The 23331-nt window shown below is 42.5% G+C and overlaps 1 long non-coding RNA gene across 2 annotated transcripts; it reads right to left on the reverse strand.

The window, feature by feature from the left end:
- Positions 1–6414: 6414 nt before the first annotated feature.
- Positions 6415–11677, reverse strand: LOC125552312 (uncharacterized). Of its 2 annotated transcripts, XR_007303506.2 has the most exons (5): positions 11206–11677; positions 7496–7628; positions 7323–7389; positions 7168–7242; positions 6415–6867 (listed from the first exon to the last, which is right to left on the reverse strand). It is a non-coding gene; the product is annotated as an uncharacterized LOC125552312 (long non-coding RNA). The 2 variants fall into 2 exon arrangements; XR_015601417.1 differs by having other exon boundaries at positions 7168–7389.
- Between the last annotated feature and the right edge of the window lie 11654 nt (positions 11678–23331).

Here is a 23331-nt window from a genome sequence, read left to right on the forward strand (position 1 = left end):
GATTTTCTTAGCACTCTGATTGCTCCTCTTACCGATGCTGAATCTTGTGAAATTAATATTGCTTTGTTGAATCTTGTTATGAAAGATCAATTCGCTGGCCTTCCTAGTGAAGATGCCGCTACTCATCTGAATAGCTTCGTTGATTTATGTGATATGCAAAAGAAAAAAGATGTCAATAATGATGTCGTTAAATTGAAGCTATTTCCTTTTTCGCTTAGAGATCGTGCTAAAGCTTGGTTTTCGTCTTTGCCTAAGAATAGTATTGATTCATGGAACAAGTGCAAAGATGCTTTTATATCTAAGTATTTTCCTCCCGCTAAGATCATCTCTCTTAGAAACGATATTATGAACTTTAAACAACTTGATCATGAACATGTTGCACAAGCTTGGGAGAGAATGAAATTAATGATACGTAATTGCCCTACTCATGGTTTGAATTTGTGGATGATTATACAATTTTTTTATGCCGGATTGAATTTTGCTTCTAGAAATCTTTTAGATTCGGCCGCGGGAGGCACTTTTATGGAAATCACTTTAGGAGATGCTACTAAACTCCTAGATAATATTATGGTTAATTATTCTCAATGGCATACTGAAAGATCTTCTAATAAAAAAATGCATACGATAGAGAAATTAATGTGTTGAGTGGAAAGAAGGATGAACTTATGAAATTATTTGCTACTAAGAGTGTTTCTTCTGATCCTAATGATATGCCTTTGTCTACTTTGATTGAGAATAACAATGATTCTATGGATGTGAATTTTGTTGGTAGGAATAATTTTGGTAACAACCCTTATAGAGGGAATTTTAATCCTAGGCCATATCCTAGTAATACTTCTGATAATTATGGGAATTCCTACAATAACTCTTATGGGAATTATAATAAGATACCCTCTGATTTTGAATCTAATATTAAAGAATTTATTTCTTCGCAAAAGAATTTTAATGCTATGATTGAAGAAAAATTGCTTAAGATTGATGATTTGGCTAGGAACGTTGATAGAATTGCTCTTGATGTTGATTCTTTGAAACTTAGATCTATTCCACCTAAGCATGATATCAATGAGTCTCTAAAAGCCATGAGAATTTCAATTGATGAGTGTAAGGAAAGAACCGCTAGGATGCGTGTTTCCAAAGATGCCTTTATTAAAGCGTGTTCTTCCAATGCCTATGAAAATCAAGATGAAGATCTAAAAGTTATTGATGTGCCTCCTATTAAATCTTTATTTTGCAATATGAATCTTGATGAAACTGAATATGATCTTCCTTTACCTAGAAGGCATTCTAAAAATTCGGAGTGTTTAGATCTTAATGATGAAATTGATGAAAGTGGGATTGAAAGAAATAAAAATCTAGATGTTGCTAAACCCACTATATTGGATTTAAAGGAATTTAATTATGAAAGTTGCTCTTTAATTGATTGTATTTCCTTGTTGCAATCCGTGCTAAATTCTTCACATGCTTATAGTCAAAATAAAGCCTTCACCGAACATATTGTTGATGCCTTGATGCAATCTTATGAAGAAAAACTTGAGTTGAAAGTTTCTATCCCTAGAAAACTCTATGATGAGTGGGAACCAACTATTAAAATTAAAATTAAAGATCATGAGTTTTATGCTTTGTGTGATTTGGGTGCTAGTGTCTCTACTATTCCCAAGACTTTGTGTGATTTACTAGATTTCCGTAACTTTGATGATTGCTCTCTAAACTTGCATCTTGCGGATTCCACTATTAAGAAACCTATGGGAAGGATTAATGATGTTCTTATTGTTGCAAATAGGAATTATTTGCCCGTAGATTTCATTGTTCTTGACATAGATTGCAATCCTTCTTGCCCTATTATTCTTGGTAGACCTTTCCTTAGAATGGTTGGTGCGATTATTGATATGAAGGAAGGGAATATTAGATTTCAATTTCCATTAAAAAAGGGCATGGAACACTTTATAAGAAAGAAAATAAAATTACCATATGAAACTATCATGAGAGCCACTTATGGATTGCCTACCAAAGATGGCAATACCAAGATCTATCCTCGCTTTTATGCCTAGCTAGGGGCGTTAAACGATAGCGCTTGTTGGGAGGCAACCCAATTTTATTTTTATTCCTTGCCTTTTTCTCCTGTTTAGTAATAAATAAATTATTTAGCCTCTGTTTTGGTTGTGTTTTTTGTGTTTAATTAGTGTTTGTGTCAAGTAGAACCGTTGGGAAGACTTGGGGAAAGTCTTGTTGAACTTGCTGTAAAAAACAGAAACTTTAGCGCTCACGAGAACTGCTGTCATTTTTATTTTAAGAGTGATATTTAGTTAATTATTTTTGCAGATGATTAATAGATAAATTCCTCACGTCCATAAATTTATTTTAGAATTTTTGGGGTTCTAGATCTTGCGCTAGCTACAGATTACTACAGACTGTTCTGTTTTTGCAGATTCTATTTTTCGTGTGTTGTTTGCTTATTTTGATGAATCCATGGCTAGTAAAATAGTTTATAATCCATAGAGAAGTTGGAATACAGTAGGTTTAACACCAATATAAATAAAGAATGAGTTCATTACAGTACCTTGAAGTGGTCTTTTGTTTTCTTTCGCTAACGGAGCTCACGAGTTTTCTATTTTGAGTTTTGTGTTGTGAAGTTTTCAAGTTTTGGGTGAATTCTTTTGATGGATTATGGAACAAGGAGTGGCAAGAGCCTAAGCTTGGGGATGCCCATGGCACCCCCAAGATAATCCAAGGACACCAAGAAGTCAAAGCTTGGGGATGCCCCGGAAGGCATCCCCTCTTTCGTCCACTTCCATCGGTAATTTACTTGGAACTATATTTTTATTCACCAACATGATATGTGTTTTGCTTGGAGCGTCTTGTATTATTTGTGTCTTTGTGTCTTAGTATGCCACAATCATCCTTGCTGTACACACCTTTTGAGAGAGCCATACATGAATTAAAATTTGATAGAATACTCTATGTGCTTCACTTATATCTTTTGAGCTAAGTAGTTTTGCTCTATGTGCTTCACTTATATCTTTTGAGCATTATAATTTTGCTCTATGTGCTTCACTTAGATCTTTTAGAGCACGGTGGTGGATTCGTTTTAAAGAAACTATTGATCTCACATGCTTCACTTAAATTATTTTGAGAGTCTCTTAATAGCATGGTAATTTGCTTAATAATAATATGCTTGGTATTCAAGATTTGTGAAACTTTCTTTTGAGTGTGTTGAATATTAAGAAAAGATTGAAACATGATAATTGCTTTGAGATATGAAGGTGATAATATTAAAGTCATGCTAGTTGAGTAGTTGTGAATTTAAAGAATACTTGTGTTAAGGTTTGTGATTCCCGTAGCATGCACGTATGATGAACCGTTATGTGATGAAGTCGGAGCATGATTTATTTATTGATTGTCTTCCTTATGAGTGGCAGTCGGGGACGAGCGATGGTCTTTTCCTACCAATCTATCCCCCTAGGAGCATGTGCGTAATACTTTGCTTTGATAACTTCTAGATTTTTTCAATAAGTATATGAGTTCTTTATGACTAATGTCGAGTCCATGGATTATACGCACTCTCACCCTTCCACCTTTGCTAGCCTCTCTAATACCGCACACCTTTCACCGGTATCGTACACCTACCATATACCTTCCTCAAAATAGCCACCATACCTGTGACGCCCCCGATTCAATCGTACACTAATCATACACGCAAACATGTACGATCAAGATCAGGGACTCACGGGAAGATATCACAACACAACTCTACAAATAAAATAAGTCATACAAGCATCATATTACAAGTCAGGGGCCTCGAGGGCGTGAATACAAGAGCTCGATCATAGACGAGTCAGCGGAAGCAACAATATCTGAGTACAAACATAAGTTAAACAAGTTCGCCTTAAGAAGGCTAGCACAAACTGGGATACAGATCGAAAGAGGCGCAGGCCTCCTGCCTGGGATCCTCCTAAACTACTCCTGGTCGTCGTCAGCGGGCTGCACGTAGTAGTAGGCACCTCCCGAGTAGTAGTAGTCGTCGACGGTGGCGCCTGGCTCCTGGGCTCCAATGTCTGGTCGCAACAATCAGGTACAAAAAGGGGAAAAGAGGGAGCAAAGCAACCGTGAGTACTCATCCAAAGTACTCACAAGCAAGGAGCTTCACTACATATGTATGCATTGGTATCAAATGGAATAAGGATATCATATGTGGACTGAACTGCAGAATGCCGAAATAAGAGGGGGATAGCTAGTCATATCAAAGACTACGCTTCTGGTAACCTCCATCTTGCAGCAGGAGAAGAGAGTAGATGGTAAGTTCACCAAGTATCATCGCATAGCATAATCCTACCCGGCGATCCTCCCCTCGTCGCCCTGTGAGAGAACGATCACCGGTTGTATCTGGCACTTGGAAGGCTGTGTTTTATTAAGTATCTGGTTCTAGTTGTCATAAGGTCAGGGTACAACTCCGGGTCATCCTTTTATCGAGGGACACGACTATTCAATAGATCAACTTCCCTGCAGGGGTGCACCACATTTCCCAACACGCTCGATCCCATTTGGCCGGGCACACTTTCCTGGGTCATGCCCGGCCTTGGAAGACCAACACGTCGCAGCCCTACCTAGGCACAACAGAGAGGTCAGCGCGCCGGTCTAAATCCTATGGCGCAGGGGTCTGGGCCCATCGCCCATTGCACACCTGCACGTTGCGTACGCGGCCGGTGAGCAGACCTAGCCTCCCTTATATAAGAGTAGGCGTTCCAATCCAACCCGGCGCGCGCCGCTCAGTCGCTGACGTCACGAAGGCTTCGGCTGATACCACGACGTCGAGTGCCCATAACTATCCCCCCGCGTAGATGGTTAGTGCGTATAGGCCAGTAGTCAGACTCAGATCAAATACTAAGATCTCGTTAAATGTGTTAAGTATCCGCGAACGCCGACCAGGGCCAGGCCCACCTCTCTCCTAGGTGGTCTCAACCTGCCCTGTCGCTCCGCCTCAAAGTAACAGTCGGGGGCCGTCGGGAACTCAGGCCCACCACTACCTGGATGGAGCCACCTGCCCCTTCAGCCCCCATCTCCGAACAGTATCACCGGTAATGTAACAGTGTAAAGTATATAGTATATGCCCGTGATCACCTCCCAAAGTGATCACGGCCCAGTAGTATAGCATGGCAGACGGACAAGAGTGTAGGGCCACTAATGGAACACTAGCATCCTATACTAAGCAATAGGATAGCAGGTAAAGGACACAACAGTAGTAGCAAGGACAGGCTATGCAGCAGTATAGGATTAACTGAAAGCAGTAACATGCTACACTAATCTAATGCAAGAAGTAGAGAGAAGAGTAGGCGATATCTGGTGATCAAGGGGAGGGCTTGCCTGGTTGCTCTGGCAAGAAAGTGGGGTCGTCAACAGCGTAGTCGATCGGGGCACCAGCAGTGGCGTCAGTCTCGTAGTCTACCAGAGAGAAAAGGGGGAAGAAACAATGAATATAATGCAAACAGATGCATAACGATGCATGACATGTCAAGTAGCGGTGCTAGGGGTGCCCTAACACGGTATGAGGTGATACCGGTGAAGGGGGAAATATCCGGGAAAATATTCCCGGTGTTTTGTGTTTTCGGACAGATGAATCGAAGGGAGAAAGTTGTGTATTCGCTATGCTAGGGATGTGTGGCGGACGAACGGGCTGCGTATTCGGATTCGTCTCGTCGTTCTAAACAACTTTCATGTACAAAGTTTTTTTCATCCGAACTACGAATTATTTTCTACGATTTTTCAAAGATTTAAACAATATTCTGGAAATCCCTGAAATTTTGCTAAGTCTAAGAATTCGACAGTTTTTTTAAACATCACTTGGCTGTTTTCAAAAGACTACAACTATTGTTCTGTACATCCTATGAGTTAGTACCTTATATCAATTTTGAGTACTTCTCTGTGATCTACATGTTAGTACCAATTACATCCATATTAGAGTTCATTTGCTTGATTATCAAGAGCACTAAAGTAGCTATGAAAATAAAATTGTTTTTCGATTTTTCTGTTAACAGGACATCGAACTTTGTGATTTTCGTAGGAATTAATCCATGCATCAAAAGTATTTGGTCCAGTGGGATAAAATGGAGTTTGTCATGTATGCATTCTATTCATATTATTTTCACTCATGGTAACAACTATTTAACCGCAGTTTATGGGCTGTCTAGGGGGTTACTCATTGTAGAAACTAGATGATGCCCCGCGCGTTGCTGTGAGAATTTGGTAGCATGTATTGTTAAGAAAATAAGTGTAAAACTATACGGTTGAATAATAGTGATGTTAGATGTTTTATATAAAATAATAATTGCTAATTTACATAATCATATCACTTGATATCATGTTCACAAAGTATAAACACATTGTGGAACAGATAGCTTGTATTACCCGAAGGATGTACAAAATAAAATAGATCAAGGCAAGACAATGAATAAGTGCTGGTATAGATCCTGACGATTAGGATTTAATCGCCCCCTTGGTGATAAGTGACATAACCTTATTGCAGCTCGCTAGCGTTAGCTATTCTGAACTGTACATGGCATTTGAAATGTTCACTCCAGAACCTTAGCGTATAACGTAAATTATTTTTTCCAAGGCCCTGGTACTTATTCATTAGACTACGTGTGTGTGTGTACAAAGCATGACTGCATGAGATGGCCGAAGTTAATCTACATTTGAGTGTGTACTGTTCAGTGTCACCTTGTCCTGTTCAAAACGTGGAATTGTGGCATTAACATAGTACTAAATCAGTTACTACTCTTGTAATTGCAACATGGTGGCAAATCAAGACATGTTTTGCATCTGTTGCACATATTAGGCAGCTCAAACATGGCATTGATCTCCCCTCATGGATCCCTACAAAAAGGTGCAGAAAATTATAGTAAGATAACCAAGTCCATACGTACGTATGCTAATTTTGCCTAATGGAAAAAAGAAATTGTAAAGAAATATCAGTAGATATGGTATTCAAATGTGGATGCCAACTATTCTGCCACGAGTGATAGAGGAAACACTTTGACACATTAACACTGGAATATTGGAAGAAGAAATTCAGCCTACAGTCCAACGTGGATACCATAAAACTTGAAAGAAAATAACGCTAAATCTCTAGTAAAATCACTATATAGATTCATGAAAGGAAATAAATTAACTGACCTGCCATTATCTCCTTCAGAGCCTCTCCCGAGTGAAATGTAAGCCTTCACATCATACTGAATCATACTCGATGGCCTAATGTGTAAAGGAATTAGTGAGTCATGGTGATTTACCATAGCAATATCAAGTGTGCAGCATAAAAATGAGTACTGTACGGGATCCATCATCCTATTAATCCTAGAAATTATTCTTGCCATCGTTGTTGCTTCCTCTCCACATCCTCTGAAACAAACAATGAAGAGATCACACACCCAAATCATGTTAATAAGATAATCGGATGTGCAGGTCATTGTTATATTGACACAAGCAACGAAGCAAGCACAATTACCAGAATTTCCAAATCAATAGCCGCACGACGGAATTTTTGAACGCACAACCTCTTCACAATAACTGACATGATCTCTCACCTTATCAAATGCCAGTTGCTCGCCATTCCACAACTCTCAAATTTCGGATCAAATCTTGCAATGACAGAAAACAAAACATTAGGGCAAACAATAGGAATAAAAGAAGAAATTCGTTTTGCGAATGAAATAGATAATACTTTCTCTATCCTGCTGAAGAAATTGTAGCGAGAATGAGTTCACAGGGGAATCATGCCTATTGATTAGAAAAGCATAAACTCCGGGATAGGAAAATGGGAGCCGATGAACATAGAGAGCGTCTAGATAGTAGGATGCAAGCAGCATGTGCGTGGTTGACCACGTCTTTTAAAAGAGACGAAGGTGCGGCCACTCAGATTTGCAAGGTAATGAGGGGTGATTAATATTACCGCCGTTTCATGGCGATGAATCGAAAGAGTGCCGGTTGTAGCGGCAGCGAGCGGAATAGAGAGCGGCCGCGATTAACTCGCAGAGGGGAAGATGATGAAGCGTGAGAGACCTAATGCATTACATGGGCTAGCATAATGACCAATTAAGTTGCAGCGTGCGTTAGCATGAACGACCAAGCGAGTTGTAGCCTGTGTTAGTTCGTTGTGGCCTAGCATATATAATGACCAATTCTTTGTCCTATTAATCCTGGCTGCGTACCAACTATTGGGCGAGCCCAGTTGAAAAATTGTATGGCTTAAATCCAATGGAAAGAAATGCATGGAATACAATGTGCGTTCTTCTGTTTTCCTGCTACGCGCGTACGTGGTGGCTGGCGAGTGAACCATGCAGCCGCAGGCGGTGGAATGTGAACGAAGAGCCCGTAGAGAAGCAAGCAAGGATGCATGCAGAAGAGGCGCTATGAAAGGAAACGGTTCGATGGAAAAAAGTGAGGCCAACACGCATGAGGTACGAGAGAATTGCTGACATGGCAACATGCTGATGTGGATAGCTTGCATGTTAAGATAAATACTATAGTGGGGGTGAAGTTCTTAAGTATACTAGATGACACCCCGCGCGTTGCTGCGGGAATTCATAGTGGTAATGTACAGGATCAATGTTTATGCAGTGAATAATAATAGTTAGAATCATAATGTGGTAGTTCAACCGTAACATGTGAATATTTTAACTACATAAAGTTTATTATGTTTCTATGAATAACTCATGGTTCAATTGTAAAAATAGTAACATGTAGGAGAACTATGCATTGTATTTGTGGATTGTGCCTCTTCTGCAAAATGTCTAGAGATGCATCATTCTATTTATTATGCAATCTATTACAACCGGGTGAGCATATGGTTGGGGTTCTTTCATAGTATTCTCAACTTTGCAATTTCACTTAGCGAACAACTTTTAGTAGAGGTATCACGTGCTTATGACTTCATTGTTAATGCTTTGATCAGGTGCAAAAACTTGCTTGGAAGTCAAAGAGTGTACATCATATGAGAATCCTGGACAAAGAGACTACTTGCAGTCATATATGTAAAGCATATTTCAGATCTGAAATGTAGTAAGTAGCAATAGCTAACTTAATATTCTAGGAACAGAAGGGAGTAAAATCGTCGTGTTCTGAAATTATGTCAGAGAGTTGAGACATTTCTTCAGTACTTGATAGGAACTCAAGCAGACTTTAATAAATGGCGTTCAGGAAAAATTTGTATACAACATAATAGGCCATTGCTAACTTATCAAAACTCAAAGCATGGAGGTCGGTAGTATAAGCATCAATCGTCGATGGCCTTGCCTGATTTGCATAATTACGTGGGGTACACATATGAAATAATTGGAGTAAAGAAAACTCACATATAAAAAAGACATCTGCCCTGCACCCAGATTGATGCGAGTGATTTCAAGTAAAGCCAGTAAGTAGTGTACATGCTTACATCAACTGTGATTCAGTAAAGTAGTGTGGGCACTTGAGAGTGTCAGTCCATAGAGGTGTCTTCTTAAGGGTGAGCCTGCCTCTTCACACGCAACAGCAGCAGCCACTGAGGGCTGGGGCGTACTGTGTCAACGCCAATTGAGGCAAAAACAACACCATATCCTCCACCTTCATCCACATTAGCTTGAACGCTGAACTGCAAGTTTGCGGATTAAAATTTGGGAAAGTTCCCAGACAGGTCGTTCTCTTCCCTGCCGAAAATTTTGTGAGTATTCACAGGCAAGTCGTTCTCTTCCCTACCAAAAAGAGGTCCAGCTTGGGAATCTTGGAGGAACTAACCTTCCCAGGTGCGCCGGAACGGAGACAGTAGAGGGGAGGACGAAATTCAAGTCAACGCCATAGGCGACGATGATCGAGCCGGAGGAGCCCATCGGCAATGGGACCGCAGGCCAAGAGAATCCAGGGGAGCCCCTGGAGGCGAGGCCGACAGGCAGTCGTGCTCGTGCCGAAGCCTGACAGTCGTCGGAGGTGAGGCGGATCAGTGGTCGTGCTGGAGCTAGGAGTCAGAGGCGAGGCGGACTTGCGTTCCTGCCCGAGCAGAAGAGTCACCGGATGCAGGTTGTAGGATATTCAAAGTGAGGGGAGCGCCCTCCTGCAGAGATCGCCGCCACAACCTCATGGAAAGGATTGGTTTTCATTTTTCTCAATGAAGAGAGGGCTCGATGGGATACTTGAGAGAGACGGTCGAGATCACGTCAGTTATATGGAGCACAGGGCCCAGGTGAGAGACGAAGGGGCCTATGGATAGTGGATGGACGATGGAATGTGGAAAGGCCCTATGTTCGTCTTCGACTTACAGTTCGTGCCATGCAGCATGGTTGAAATTACTAATGGAAGGTTACAGAGAGGAGGAAAACATTTGTACATGTAGGACCTATTGGATGACGTGGATAGGCTGCATGTTTAGATAAATAGGTTAGTGGGGATGAATCTCTTAGATATATAGAATAGGATACAAAAGCTAGCTAGTAGCTACAGTAACTACAGTAAGCAGCGGCAGTAGTTGTACTTAGGGATCTATTTAGACTGTTAATTACATGGGACCCGTATGTCATCAACTGGGTTATCCCAGTCAGCAGTTTGACTGGTCAGTGGGACCAGTGGGCCCTAGGCGTCTTCACACATATTTTAGCATTTCTTTTTAAGTGGATATATAGAGGAGAGGTGTCCACCTGCCATAGGTTAGTAGCTAATCTAACTAGTAATTAAAACAAGGCCGGCTTGCTGGGCACTGGACATAGCCCATCCGGCTTCACCGTGGCAGTGCACGCATGAACAGGCACACGGCGGCTACGGCCAGCCACAACCATGAGCCCGCACGGGAGCGACCATGGGCACGAGCAGGCTGGCACGCGCGGGTGTGCAGTTGAGCGCATGGGGTGCAGTCGCGGCCTACGGCGAGCAGCAGGCAACAGCAGCAAGAGCGACCGCGGCCGCGGCAAGCAGTGCGGCATCAACAGCGCCAGCGGCAAGAAGCGGCAGTGGCAGCGGCATCAGCCAACGGCGGCGGCACAGTAGAGCAGTAGGAGGCAGCGGCATAGGAGAAGCACCAACAGCAGCTACGCGGTAGCAGTACGCGCACACACACAAGAGCTCGAGCTCCCGTCCATGGCCGCCGAAGTGAGGGGAGGCTAAACGGCGACGGATCGAGGGGGCGAGCAGGGGAAGCGGGCAGAGGAGCTCACAGTGAACTCAGAGACGTGGTCGGGGTGGTCGGGGACGAACCGGAGTAGCGGCAAACGACGGCGGACGGCGAAGATGTACGCGGAGATGACGGTGTCGATGGCGAATGTACGAGACGTCCCAGCTCCACTTGTTGCTCGGGGAAGACGAAGTCGAGGGTGGCGGTCCTCCTGGACGGATCCACGGGCGCCAGAGAGCACGTTGTCCGCGGCAACGGCGACGAGGTGTACAGTCACCACGCGAGGTTCCGGGCTCGATTCCGAGCCAAGGAGGAGGCGATTCGATTGGGAAAGTGAGGGGATCGGTCGAGAGCTAGCTAGGGTTTCCAGGGGACGCTCTTATAGGCCGAGGGGAGTCGACGTGGTGGCCATCCGGCCATGGCGCCGTGGGATGGCCGCCACGCCATGGCCTCTGCCTCCCTGACCTAGGGGAAAGTCCAGGGTGGGCTGGGCTACATGCTCTGTACTCTGTAGCCACTTATGGCCCAGTAGCATAGTAGGCCCGTATATTTTTTTCCATAAACTAAATAGCTACTGTTTTGCATTTATTTGAGTGAGCAAACGATTTTTGTTAAAGATGAAACCTGGCACACAAATAGTAGGCAGTGTTTTGAGCTAGCCCATCAAGATGCAATTTATTTTGAAATGTATAAATATTTGAGTAATTTGAAGCGGCTCAATTTTAATTATGTTGGCTCTGTTTTAAATAGGTTAGGGGCATTTTAACAACTCAAATAGTGTTGGTTTCTACATGAAAATTATATAGTGATTATTTGTCACCATACAAACATTTTTTTTGTTAGTTTGAAGAAATAAAATGTGACTTGCATTCTGAATTTGAATTTGAGTTTGATTTTTATTAAGTGGCCAATTGCATAGTAATCATGATGACATGGCCACCATTAGGGGGATTACTGTAGCAGGATTCTCGGGGTGTTACAAATCTCCTCTACTACAAGAAATCTCGTCCCGAGATTTTAAGAGGTGGAGTAAGGGGGAAAGTTCTGGTTACGAAATTCTAACGGGTCTTCTCATTCCTGGTTGCTCTTCTCGAAGAAGTTGATCATCGTTGATGTCTTCATTTCTTTGTTTCGGTTTTGTCATAATGAAGTCGTCATCCTTTCTTTGGGAACTCCATCATACTTACTAATAGGAGGCAAGTCGGCAACAATAGAATGCTATAAGGGTACTCATCTAGGGGTTAACCCAAGAATGAACATATAAGTATCTTTCGAGTTGGAACTCAGGGAATACATGGAGAGAAATAAAAGTAGGCATGAAAATTTTCAAGCGGGTAGGCAAACGTTTGATGCCTGAAACAGAGTGTGAGAGGGGTTTCGAGCAACGGGAATAAGTATTGTGTCTGGCACCAGGATAGATCCCTAGGGAGGTGGCTCGTGAATCTCATATGAATCCAAGCGTGAGGAATAACCTTAGAAACAGGGGTGTACAGAAGAGTCTGGTTTCGATCCTGTGAAACTGTGGGTTATGGGCTCACCATGTGGGTTGAGAGTAGGAAGGGCGCTGACCTCTTGCATGGTCATGATAGCAAGGCATGTCAGAGAATTGCCTGTCAGTTATGTCGGCAACAACATCGGTACCAAGGGCGAGGGACGAAGATAACCATTCTCCTGCTCGTTGAAACGAGGTGGACCAATAGGCAAATTTCTCGTCCATCGGTGGTTACCAGAATGTCATCAACAATAGTAACAGGGTCTTACTGACAAACTTGTACACCGAGAGGTTTACATAAGCAGGGAATTAATACTGCTTAGACCATAATGATCACCAGAAAGGTTAAACCAAATAATGGAAAGGAAAATATGATTATCAGATATTTCGGGGGTATATCCTTCCCAATGATAATCAGAGCATGATATCCATGACAGGATATAATGTAGAAAACCCTTTAGGTAAGGGGAGAAAAATTTCATGACATTACCCATACAACGGTGTTCGGATAATTGAGCAAGAAACATTTAGCATTGGGATTCAAATGTTCTTGTTGAAAACCGGAGTACCACAAACATGCTTCGAGACAGTATTGACATCGTCTTCAAGCAAAGGTCGGGCTTTGGATACAAGGATCCATCGAAAACAACTTATAGAATAAGTCTTACAGTTTCCTCACGGAAGAATGGATAACCTTGTTGAAAAGGAATCTATAACAATAGGGTCTCCGACCAGGTGTGCTAGGCACGACAGCACCTTACCGGGTCACATAAAGACCATTGTTATAACTCTTGGAAATATGTTCCAACCATCATATCTGACCGAGATTCAGATCTGATTGGTGTTAGGATAACTCAGACTCGGGATGCCTAAGAAGAAAGGTGCAACACACATTGTCGAGATGACATTGTAAGATTCTCGGGAATTGAACTATGGAAGCGAGTTCCGAGACAAGAGCTCATCATTAATTCAAGGAGAGGTGAGGAGGTGGCTGATTGACTCAGCGACAATTCATCGAGATTTCCAAAGGATGGATTTCCACAATTATGTGAACAAGGAGATAACATTTGTCAGATCAAATGATATAATGAGGTAAGCTCAGGAAATCATACTCGCTTAAACATCGGTTGACAGGTGTGCCCGAAATATGGGCATAAGTAGCCTGATCAATTGTTAGAATGGTGATCCAATAACCGATAGGCTAAGAATGAACTATCGATCATTAACTTCAAAGCAAAAGGGTTGCTAGAAGGGCAGAATCCAAATAGCACCGTTCACCTGTTGGTATCCCGGTTAGAACCAACACGGGGACCAAGAAAAGAATGGTGATGGTGAGAAGTATTACTATACCAAGAATTCTTAAGAGGTGGAGCAATCCTCACAACATTCTTGATAGATAAGACAATAATACTACAAGGTAGATGTAACACCCCGGATGTAATTTACCTTATATGTACTCCAACTCTTGCCGTTTCCGGCGCTAAGTTATTTTATTTCCTCGGGTTCGGGTTTTTGTCTCCGTGTGTTGTTGCCGTTGTCATGCATCTCATATCATGTCATCATGTGCATTGCATTTGCATACGTGTTCGTCTCATGCATCCGAGCATTTTCCCTGTTGTCCGTTTTGCATTCCGGCGCTCCTATCTCCTCCGGTGGTCCTTTCTACCTCTTTTCGTGTGTGGGGGTTAAACATTTCTGGATTGGACCGAGACTTGCCATGCGGCCTTGGTTTCAAAAGACTACAACTATTGTTCTGTACATCCTATGAGTTAGTATCTTATATCAATTTTGAGTACTTCTCTGTGATCTACATGTTAGTACCAATTACATCCATATTAGAGTTCATTTTCTTGATTATCAAGAGCACTAAAGTAGCTATGAAAATAAAATTGTTTTTCGATTTTTCTGTTAACAGGACATCGAACTTTGTGATTTTCATAGGAATTAATCCATGCATCAAAAGTATTTGGTCCAGTGGGATAAAATGGAGTTTGTCATGTATGCATTCTACTCATATTATTTTCACTCATGTTAACAACTATTTAACCGTAGTTTATGGGCTGTCTAGGGGGTTACTCATTGTAGAAATACAAAAGCTAGCTAGTAGCTACTGTAACTACAAGTACAGTAAGCAGCGGCAGTGGTTGTACTTAGGGATCTATTTAGACTGTTAATTACATGGGACCCATATGTCATCAACTAGGTTATCCCAGTCAACAGTTTGACTGGTCAATAGGACCAGTGGGCCCTAGGCGTCATTCACACATATTTTAGCATTTCTTTTTAAGTGGATATTTAGAGGAGAGGTGTCCACCTGCCATAGGTTAGTAGCTAATCTAACTAGTAATTAAAACAAGGCCGGCTTGCTGGGCACTGGACATAGCCCATCCGGCTTCACCATGGCAGTGCACACATGAACATGCACACGGCGGCTACTGTTGGGGAACGTAGTAATTTCAAAAAAAATCCCTACGCACACGCAAGATCATGGTGATGCATAGCAACGAGAGGGGAGAGTGTGATCTACGTACCCTTGTAGACCGATAGCGGAAGCGTTAGCACAACGCGGTTGATGTAGTCGTACGTCTTCACGGCCCGACCGATCAAGCACCGAAACTACGGCACCTCCGAGTTTTAGCACACGTTCAGCTCGATGACGATCCCCGGACTTCGATCCAGCAAAGTGTCGGGGAAGAGTTCCGTCAGCATGACGGCGTGGTGACGATCTTGATGTACTACCGTCGCAGGGCTTCGCCTAAGCATCGCTACAATATTATCGAGGATTATGGTGGAAGGGGGCACCGCACACGGCTAAGATTATGATCACGTGGATCAACTTGTGTGTCTATGGGGTGCCCCCTGCCCCCGTATATAAAGGAGTGGAGGAGGGGAGGGCCGGACCCTCTCTATGGCGCGCCCTAGGGGAGTCCTACTCCCACCGGGAGTAGGATTCCCCCTTTCCTAGTCCAACTAGGAGTCCTTCCATGTAGTAGGAGTAGGAGACAAGGAAGGGGAAGAGGGAAGAGAAGGAAGGAGGGGGCGCAGCCCCTTCCCCTAGTCCAATTCGGACTAGGCCTTGGGGGGGGGGGCGGCCTGCCTCTCCCTCTCCCCTAAAGCCCAATAAGGCCCATATACTTCTTCTCCCATATTCCCGTAACTCCCTGGTACTCCGAAAAATACCCGAACCATTCGGAACCTTTCCGTTGTCCGAATATAGTCGTCCAATATATCGATCTTTACGTCTTGACCATTTTGAGACTCCTCGTCATGTCCTCAATCTCATCCAGGACTCCGAACTCCTTCGGTACATCAAAACTCATAAACTCATAATATAACTGTCATCGAAACGTTAAGCGTGCGGACCCTACGGGTTCGAGAACAATGTAGACATGACCGAGACACGTCTCCAGTCAATAACCAATAGCGGAACCTGGATGCTCATATTGTCTCCTACATATTCTATGAAGATCTTTATCGGTCAGACCGCATAACAACATACGTTGTTCCCTTTGTCATCGGTATGTTACTTGCCCGAGATTCGATCGTCGGTATCTCAATACCTAGTTCAATCTCATTACCGGCAAGTCTCTTTACTCGTTCCGTAATACATCATCTCGCAACTAACTCATTAGTTGCAATGCTTGCAAGGCTTATGTGATGTGCATTACCGAGAGGGCCCAGAGATACCTCTCCGACAATCGGAGTGACAAATCCTAATCTCGAAATACGCCAACCCAACATGTACCTTTGGAGACACCTGTAGAGCTCCTTTATAATCACCCAGTTACGTTGTGACGTTTGGTAGCACACAAAGTGTTCCTCCGGTAAACGGGAGTTGCATAATCTCATAGTCATAGGAACATGTATAAGTCATGAAGAAAGCAATAGCAACATACTAAACGATCGAGTGCTAAGCTAACGGAATGGGTCAGGTCAATCAGATCATTCTCCTAATGATGTGATCCCGTTAATCAAATAACAACTCTTTGTCTATGGTTAGGAAACATAACCATCTTTGATTAACGAGCTAGTGTAGTAGAGGCATACTAGTGACACTCTGTTTGTCTATGTATTCACACATGTATTATGTTTCCGGTTAATACAATTCTAGCATGAATAATAAACATTTATCATGAAATAAGGAAATAAATAATAACTTTATTATTGCCTCTAGGGCATATTTCCTTCAGTCTCCCACTTGCACTAGAGTCAATAATCTAGTTCACATCGCCATGTGATCTAACATCAATAGTTCACATCTTTATGTGGTTAACACCCATAGTTCACATCGATATGTGACCAACACCCAAAGGGTTTACTAGAGTCAGTAATCTAGTTCACATTGCTATGTGATTAACACCCAAAGAGTACTAAGGTGTGATCATGTTTTGCATGTGAGAGAAGTTTAGTCAACGGGTCTGCCATATTCAGATCCGTAAGTATTTTGCAATTTTCTATGTCTACAATGCTCTGCATGGAGCTACTTTAGCTAATTGCTCCCACTTTCAATATGTATCCAGATGAAGACTAAGAGTCATCCGGATTAGTGCCAAAACTTGTATCGACGTAACCCTTTTACGACGAACCTTTTGTCACCTCCATAATCGAGAAACATATCCTTATTCCACTAAGGATAATTTTGACCGCTGTCCAGTGATCTACTCCTAGATCACTATTGTACTCCCTTGTCAAAATTAGTGTAGGGTATACAATAGGTCTGGTACACAGCATGGCATACTTTATAGAACCTATGGCCAAGGCATAGGGAATGACTTTCATTCTCATTCTATTTTCTACCATGGTCGCGCTTTGAGTCTTACTCAATTTCACACCTTGTAACACAGGCAAGAATTCTTTCTTTGACTGTTCCATTTTGAACTTCTTCAAAATCTTTTCAAGGTATGTACTCATTAAAAAAAACTTATCAAGCGTCTTGATCTATCTCTATAGATCTTGATGCTCAATATGTAAGCAGCTTCATCGAGGTTTTCTTTGAAAAAATCCTTTCAAACACTCCTTTATGCTTTACAGAATAATTCTACATTATTTCCGATCAACAATATGTCATACACATATACTTATCAGAAATGCTGTAGTGCTCCCACTCACTTTCTTGTAAATACAGGCTTCACCACAAGTCTGTATAAAACTATATGCTTTGATCAACTTATCAAAGCATATATTCCAACTCCGAGATGCTTGCACCAGTCCATAGATGGATCGCTGGAGCTTGCATATTTTGTTAGCACCTTTAGGATTGACAAAACCTTCTGGTTGTATCATATACAACTCTTCTTTAATAAATCTATTAAGGAATGCAATTTTGTTTATCCATTTGCCAGATTTCATAAAATGCGGCAATTGCTATCATGATTCGGACAGACTTAAGCATAGATACGAGTGAGAAACTCTCATCGTAGTCAACACCTTGGACTTGTCGAAAACCTTTTGCGACAATTCTAGCTTTGTAGATAGTAACACTACTATCAGCGTCTGTCTTCCTCTTGAAGATCCATTTATTCTCAATTGCTTGCCGATCAGTGGGCAAGTCAACCAAAGTCCATACTTTGTTCTCATACATGGATACCATCTCAGATTTCATGGCTTTAAGCCATTTTGCGGAATCTGGTCTCACCATCGCTTCTTCATAGTTCGTAGGTTCGTCATGGTCAAGTAGCATGACCTCCAGAACAGGATTACCATACCACTCTGGTGCGAATCTCACTCTGGTTTACCTACGAGATTCGGTAGTAACTTGATCTGAAGTTACATGATCATCACCATTAGCTTCCTCACTAATTGGTGTAGTAGTCACAGGAACAGATTTCTGTGATGAACTACTTTCCAATAAGGGAGAAGGTACAATTACCTTATCAAGTTCTACTTTCCTCCCACTCACTTCTTTCGAGAGAAACTCCTTCTCTAGAAAGGATCCATTCTTAGCAACGAATGTCTTGCCTTCGGATCTGTGATAGAAGGTGTATCCAACAGTCTCCTTTGGGTATCCTATGAAGACATATTTCTCCGATTTGGGTCTGAGCTTATCTGTAGCGACCCGACCCGAATGGATCAAGTCTCTGTGCTTATGTGTCATCCCTGGATCAGTATGCTGACACACACAGTACTCGAAGGATTTATAACAGAGGTAAATCACATGTATAAAGTAACGTAAATACTATTACCTCAATCCAATATAGCGGAAGCAACAAGGTTGTGGTTTCCCATCAACACCAACGGCAAAGTTGAGTGTAGAAATCGTAACCCTAACGTAACACTTACTCGTCGTAAGAAACCTGCAACATGAGACGTTGCAGCCCGAAACGGGTCAGTACATTGAATGTACTGGCAAATTCACACCATAGAGAATGATGAACAATGACTATCACTACATGCATATTTGGCTGGTGGAAAAGCTCTATGGTTATAAGGTTTTTGCGTAAAGCCAATTTTTCCCTACTGCAAAGGAATAAGATTAATTACTATCAGGGTGGTTGTGAAACATTGAGAATGGTTGACAGCATTCTCAATCCCAATTAAAAATAATTAAAACCCAACAACATTAATTAGAAGTAACATGATGAGATTCACAATGATATTCAAGTACTAGATACTCAAGTTGTCCATAACCGGGGACACGGCTAATCATGATTAGTTTGTAAACTCTGCAGAGGTTTGCGCACTTTTCCCCACAAGACTCGATCGCCTCCGTTTGGTTTCTCGCACTACATGGTGTTTGAGAAGACGGATGACCGAGACATAGTCTTTCAGAAGCGCTAGCACCTTACATGTGGGGTAGACCGGTACACCTACATCCCCTACATCTGCTAGTCCACCCCGTAAGAGTTCGCACTACTTAGTCAACTATGCCAGAGCCCATAATGGCTTGTGGCTGCACACGGAAGTTTCTAGCATGAAAGATCTTATGATCCCTTTGAGCCTGGGTGGCGGTCCAAAAAAAACAGGCAAGTCCTGATAGACATCAGGTGCCTCAATCCACCCAGATGTGTGTTTAAGTTGCCACCTTAGATAAACCATTAAAATTATCATCTCACATCTATCATGGATATCACTCACCCAATCCACGTCTACTAGCATAGCATGGCATAATAAGCAACGTAGAAGTAACTCCCAAGGGTTTGATAATAATACAGGTAATAGGTACTACCTCATCTACTTCCCATCCCACAATTTAATTAGATCCTAATCATGCAATGTGTGAGGATTGATCTAATGCAATAAAACTGGGTTGTAGAAAAGTTATGATCAAAGTGTGAACTTGCCTGCAATGTAGATGAAGATGATTCGCACTTAAAACTCTTGATAGATCTACTCGTCACACTCCGGTCGATCTATCGTAAGCAAACAATAGTAACCACACAATAAGTACTCATCTAATGCACAGGTAAAACTCGAACGAGAGAACGAACCAGAAGGTTCAACTTAAGAACTCCGGTTGCAAAGAAAGAACGAGCCAAACAAACGACGAAAAACAAACGGCGGAAGAAAACAACTCGGTTCTAGCAAGTTGAAACTAGGTCAAATTTTACTGTAGCAAAAGCTTGTTCAAGTTGATTAGACGGAACGGCGGTTTCGAGATGAAACTCCAGGCGCTTGAATCACCTGATTCCGATAAACGAGCGAGAAGATAAACTAGAACGAAGATCGGATCTGAGATCGCGATCGCGGAATAAATCCGACGAGAAGAAAAAGAAGAACGGTTATACGAACGGACGTCGTTAACCGGGAATAATCGGTGATCACGTTCGTTGAGACGAATGGTCCGAAAGAAGAACGAAAACCAATCTAGGGTTTTCGGAAAAGAGATCGAAACGAAAAACCGATCTAGAACACCGGAACGGTTTAGCGAAAAATCGGAAAGAAAACGAATCGGTAGAGAAGAAAAGAATCGGAATGGTTTATAAGAAAAACTGAACCGAGGGAAAGAAGAGACGCGGCGCGGTACCTCCGGCGAACGGCGGCGACGGCGGCGTTGACGCAGGGCGGCGGCGGCGGTGTATGGCGGTGGCGGCGGTGACGCAGGGCGGTGGCGGCAATGCACAAAGGCGGCGGCGCGGCAAGGTGCGGCGGTGGCGGTGACGCAGGGCGGCGGCGACGCGGCAAGGTGCGGTGGTGGCGGTGACGCAGGGCGGCGGCGGCGCGGCAAGGTGCGGCGGCGGCGGTGACGCAGGGCGGTGCGGCGCTTAGGGCGGCGCGGCACGGGGCACAAGGGGCGGCGAGGTGTGCTTGGGGATTTGGGGCCTTGGATTTGATGTGTTTAGAGGGGGGGTGTGGGAGTATTTATATTGAAGAGGGGGAGAAAACTTGGTGTAGGGGTCAAGGAATTGGACTAGGACTAGGAAAGAAAAGAGGGAAAAGATCTAGAAAAAAAACGAAAGTAGATGAATCCTACTAGGAATCCACAAAGGACGGCGGCTCCCTGGCGCCTTGCGCCTGGTGCGGCTCCTCCCTGGGCGTGGCGCGCGATGGCCTCTGGCCTGGCTGGCTCGGTGGCTTGGGCCTTAGGCCCAAGTCGCTGGAGCTCTCTTTCTCTCTTTTCTTTTTTTTTCTAAAACTGTTCCGCGCTCGGAAAAACACAGAAAAACAAAATCTATCGAACTCCAAAACTAATAAAGTAAATTTTCCCCGACTTCTAAAAATGAGCCGAACAAAATGAACTTTACTCCGGGCCTAAAAAGCAAATTTTGAAAACGCGCATTTTTCCCTATCCAAATAAAATGCGAGTAAACACCGGAAAACAAAGTTTGATCTATTTATTAAATCTTCACTTTTCCTATATTTTGGGAAAGTCATATTATTCCCTCTCTTATATTTTTTTGATAACGGAAAAATTATTGAAGATGAAATAAATAAATCAAATGATCCTTTTTTTTCAAATTCGAGAAAACTCTCAAATATGAAAATAACAAAATCTCCAACTCTCTCCGAAGGTCCTTGAGTTGCGTGAAATTTCTAGGATCGACCAAAATGCAAGAAAATAGGATATGCATGATGATCTAATGTATTCCAATTTGAAAAATAAATTCAAAAGAACTTTGAATTTAATTCTTTGAAACTCCCAACTCATATTTCATAATTTGAAGAAGTCATTTTATCTTCTCTCGTGAAAATCATTGAGTTGCTTAAAGTTTCTGAATTGGAAATATTTTCAAATGAAATTCAAATATTTTCAACACCCTTTTCATTTTTAAATGGAAGAAGTCATGCCATCTTCTCTCTAGGGTTTTGTGTTTGAAAGAATTTGAATTCATGGAGATCAGAAAGCAAATATGAAAGTTTGGGAAAGTCCTTTTATTCCCTCTCATTTAACTTTCAAAAGAATTCGAATTTCACTCAATTCACGCAATCAATCAAACAATCAATTGATCTATCTATGTGTTTATAACATTCCAAAATTTAGAATTTTGGGATGTTACAAACCTACCACCCTTAAAAGGAATCTCGTCCTCGAGATTCGGAGAGGCTAGCAAGAAAAGGTTAGGGTTTGGGGGTCTCCTCAAAATCCATCGATCATCACACGGGGTCTGGGGTGCTACCACCCTTAGAAACATCGTTACTGTTCCATCAATACTCATATACTCCATCCTTATTCTTGACAGTGTCGGTCTTCTTAGATCCTCGAGAAAATTCCTTCTCTGAGCTCTTATGGTAGTGGCATAACCTTTACCACAATTCTTCTATCCTTTCATCTTGGTAAGGTTCTTCCGAGATTGGGTCTTCTTAGCTGACGGTCTGGCGCCAAGACTAAACAACTATCAATATCTCATGGTGGTCAACAATTTATGGTTTCTCCTGCAGGAAATGGGTCTGGGTTGATCCTCACCGTATAACCTACGGTTGGCAAAAGCTGCCGTGTACAAGGGAAAAATTACGTATACCATTCTAAGGTTTAACAAGGTTTAATATCGTCGTCTCTCTACTATAGGCAAGTCACTCAGATTTACCATCCCATATAGCAAGGCGAATAATAAGAGTAAGTCGGTATGGTGATCAATCCATCCCGCACCCAAATCATTACCATGTATACAGTTTAGCGAATCTCGCATTCTAACACTCGGTCATCCTCACAAGCATTGCAGAATTTCTCTTGTTGACGAACTAAGTTCGGATAATCCATGGATTCTGCAAGCCAGACAAACATCTATCGTTCCTTCACAACTCTCAGGTTTTGCGTAAACTCCTATAAAATCGTCTGTCGACAAAGGTATATCCACTTCCAGGGTTTTTCCTTCAGCAAGAATGTGCTTGCTTCTTCACAGGTCCTGGGCCTGTGGGTTATGGCCCATCTCATCACTTGTAGTCCTTGAACTTATCATCGGGCAACTGATCATTGTTCCAACTTCCAACTTCCTAGTATTCTTAAATCCATCCAATTGTATCATCTTCCTTCCTTCTATTGGCACCAACATTAGGACATGATTACTCTGACTCATCATGGAGTTGCCATTGCTCCATATTACCAACATCATACCTCCTTTATATCCAATAGTAATTCATCTCTTCATCCTCATGGAATATCCCTCATACCGAGATAAAATCTTATACTTATGAAGTCCATACTCTACTTCGTGGAACATCATTATCCTTTCCAGGGTCAAGCGTCCTTACAGGGGAATATTGGCCATCTCTGCATGGCACTTCTTCAACTGGGAAATGTGAAACACATCATGAACTCCTGACAGTCCTTCGGGTGACTCCA

This window comes from Triticum urartu, chromosome 4A (genome assembly GCF_056163025.1).
Source record: "Triticum urartu cultivar PI428250 chromosome 4A, HENAU_Tu73, whole genome shotgun sequence".
NCBI classification, from domain to species: Eukaryota; Viridiplantae; Streptophyta; class Magnoliopsida; order Poales; family Poaceae; genus Triticum; species Triticum urartu.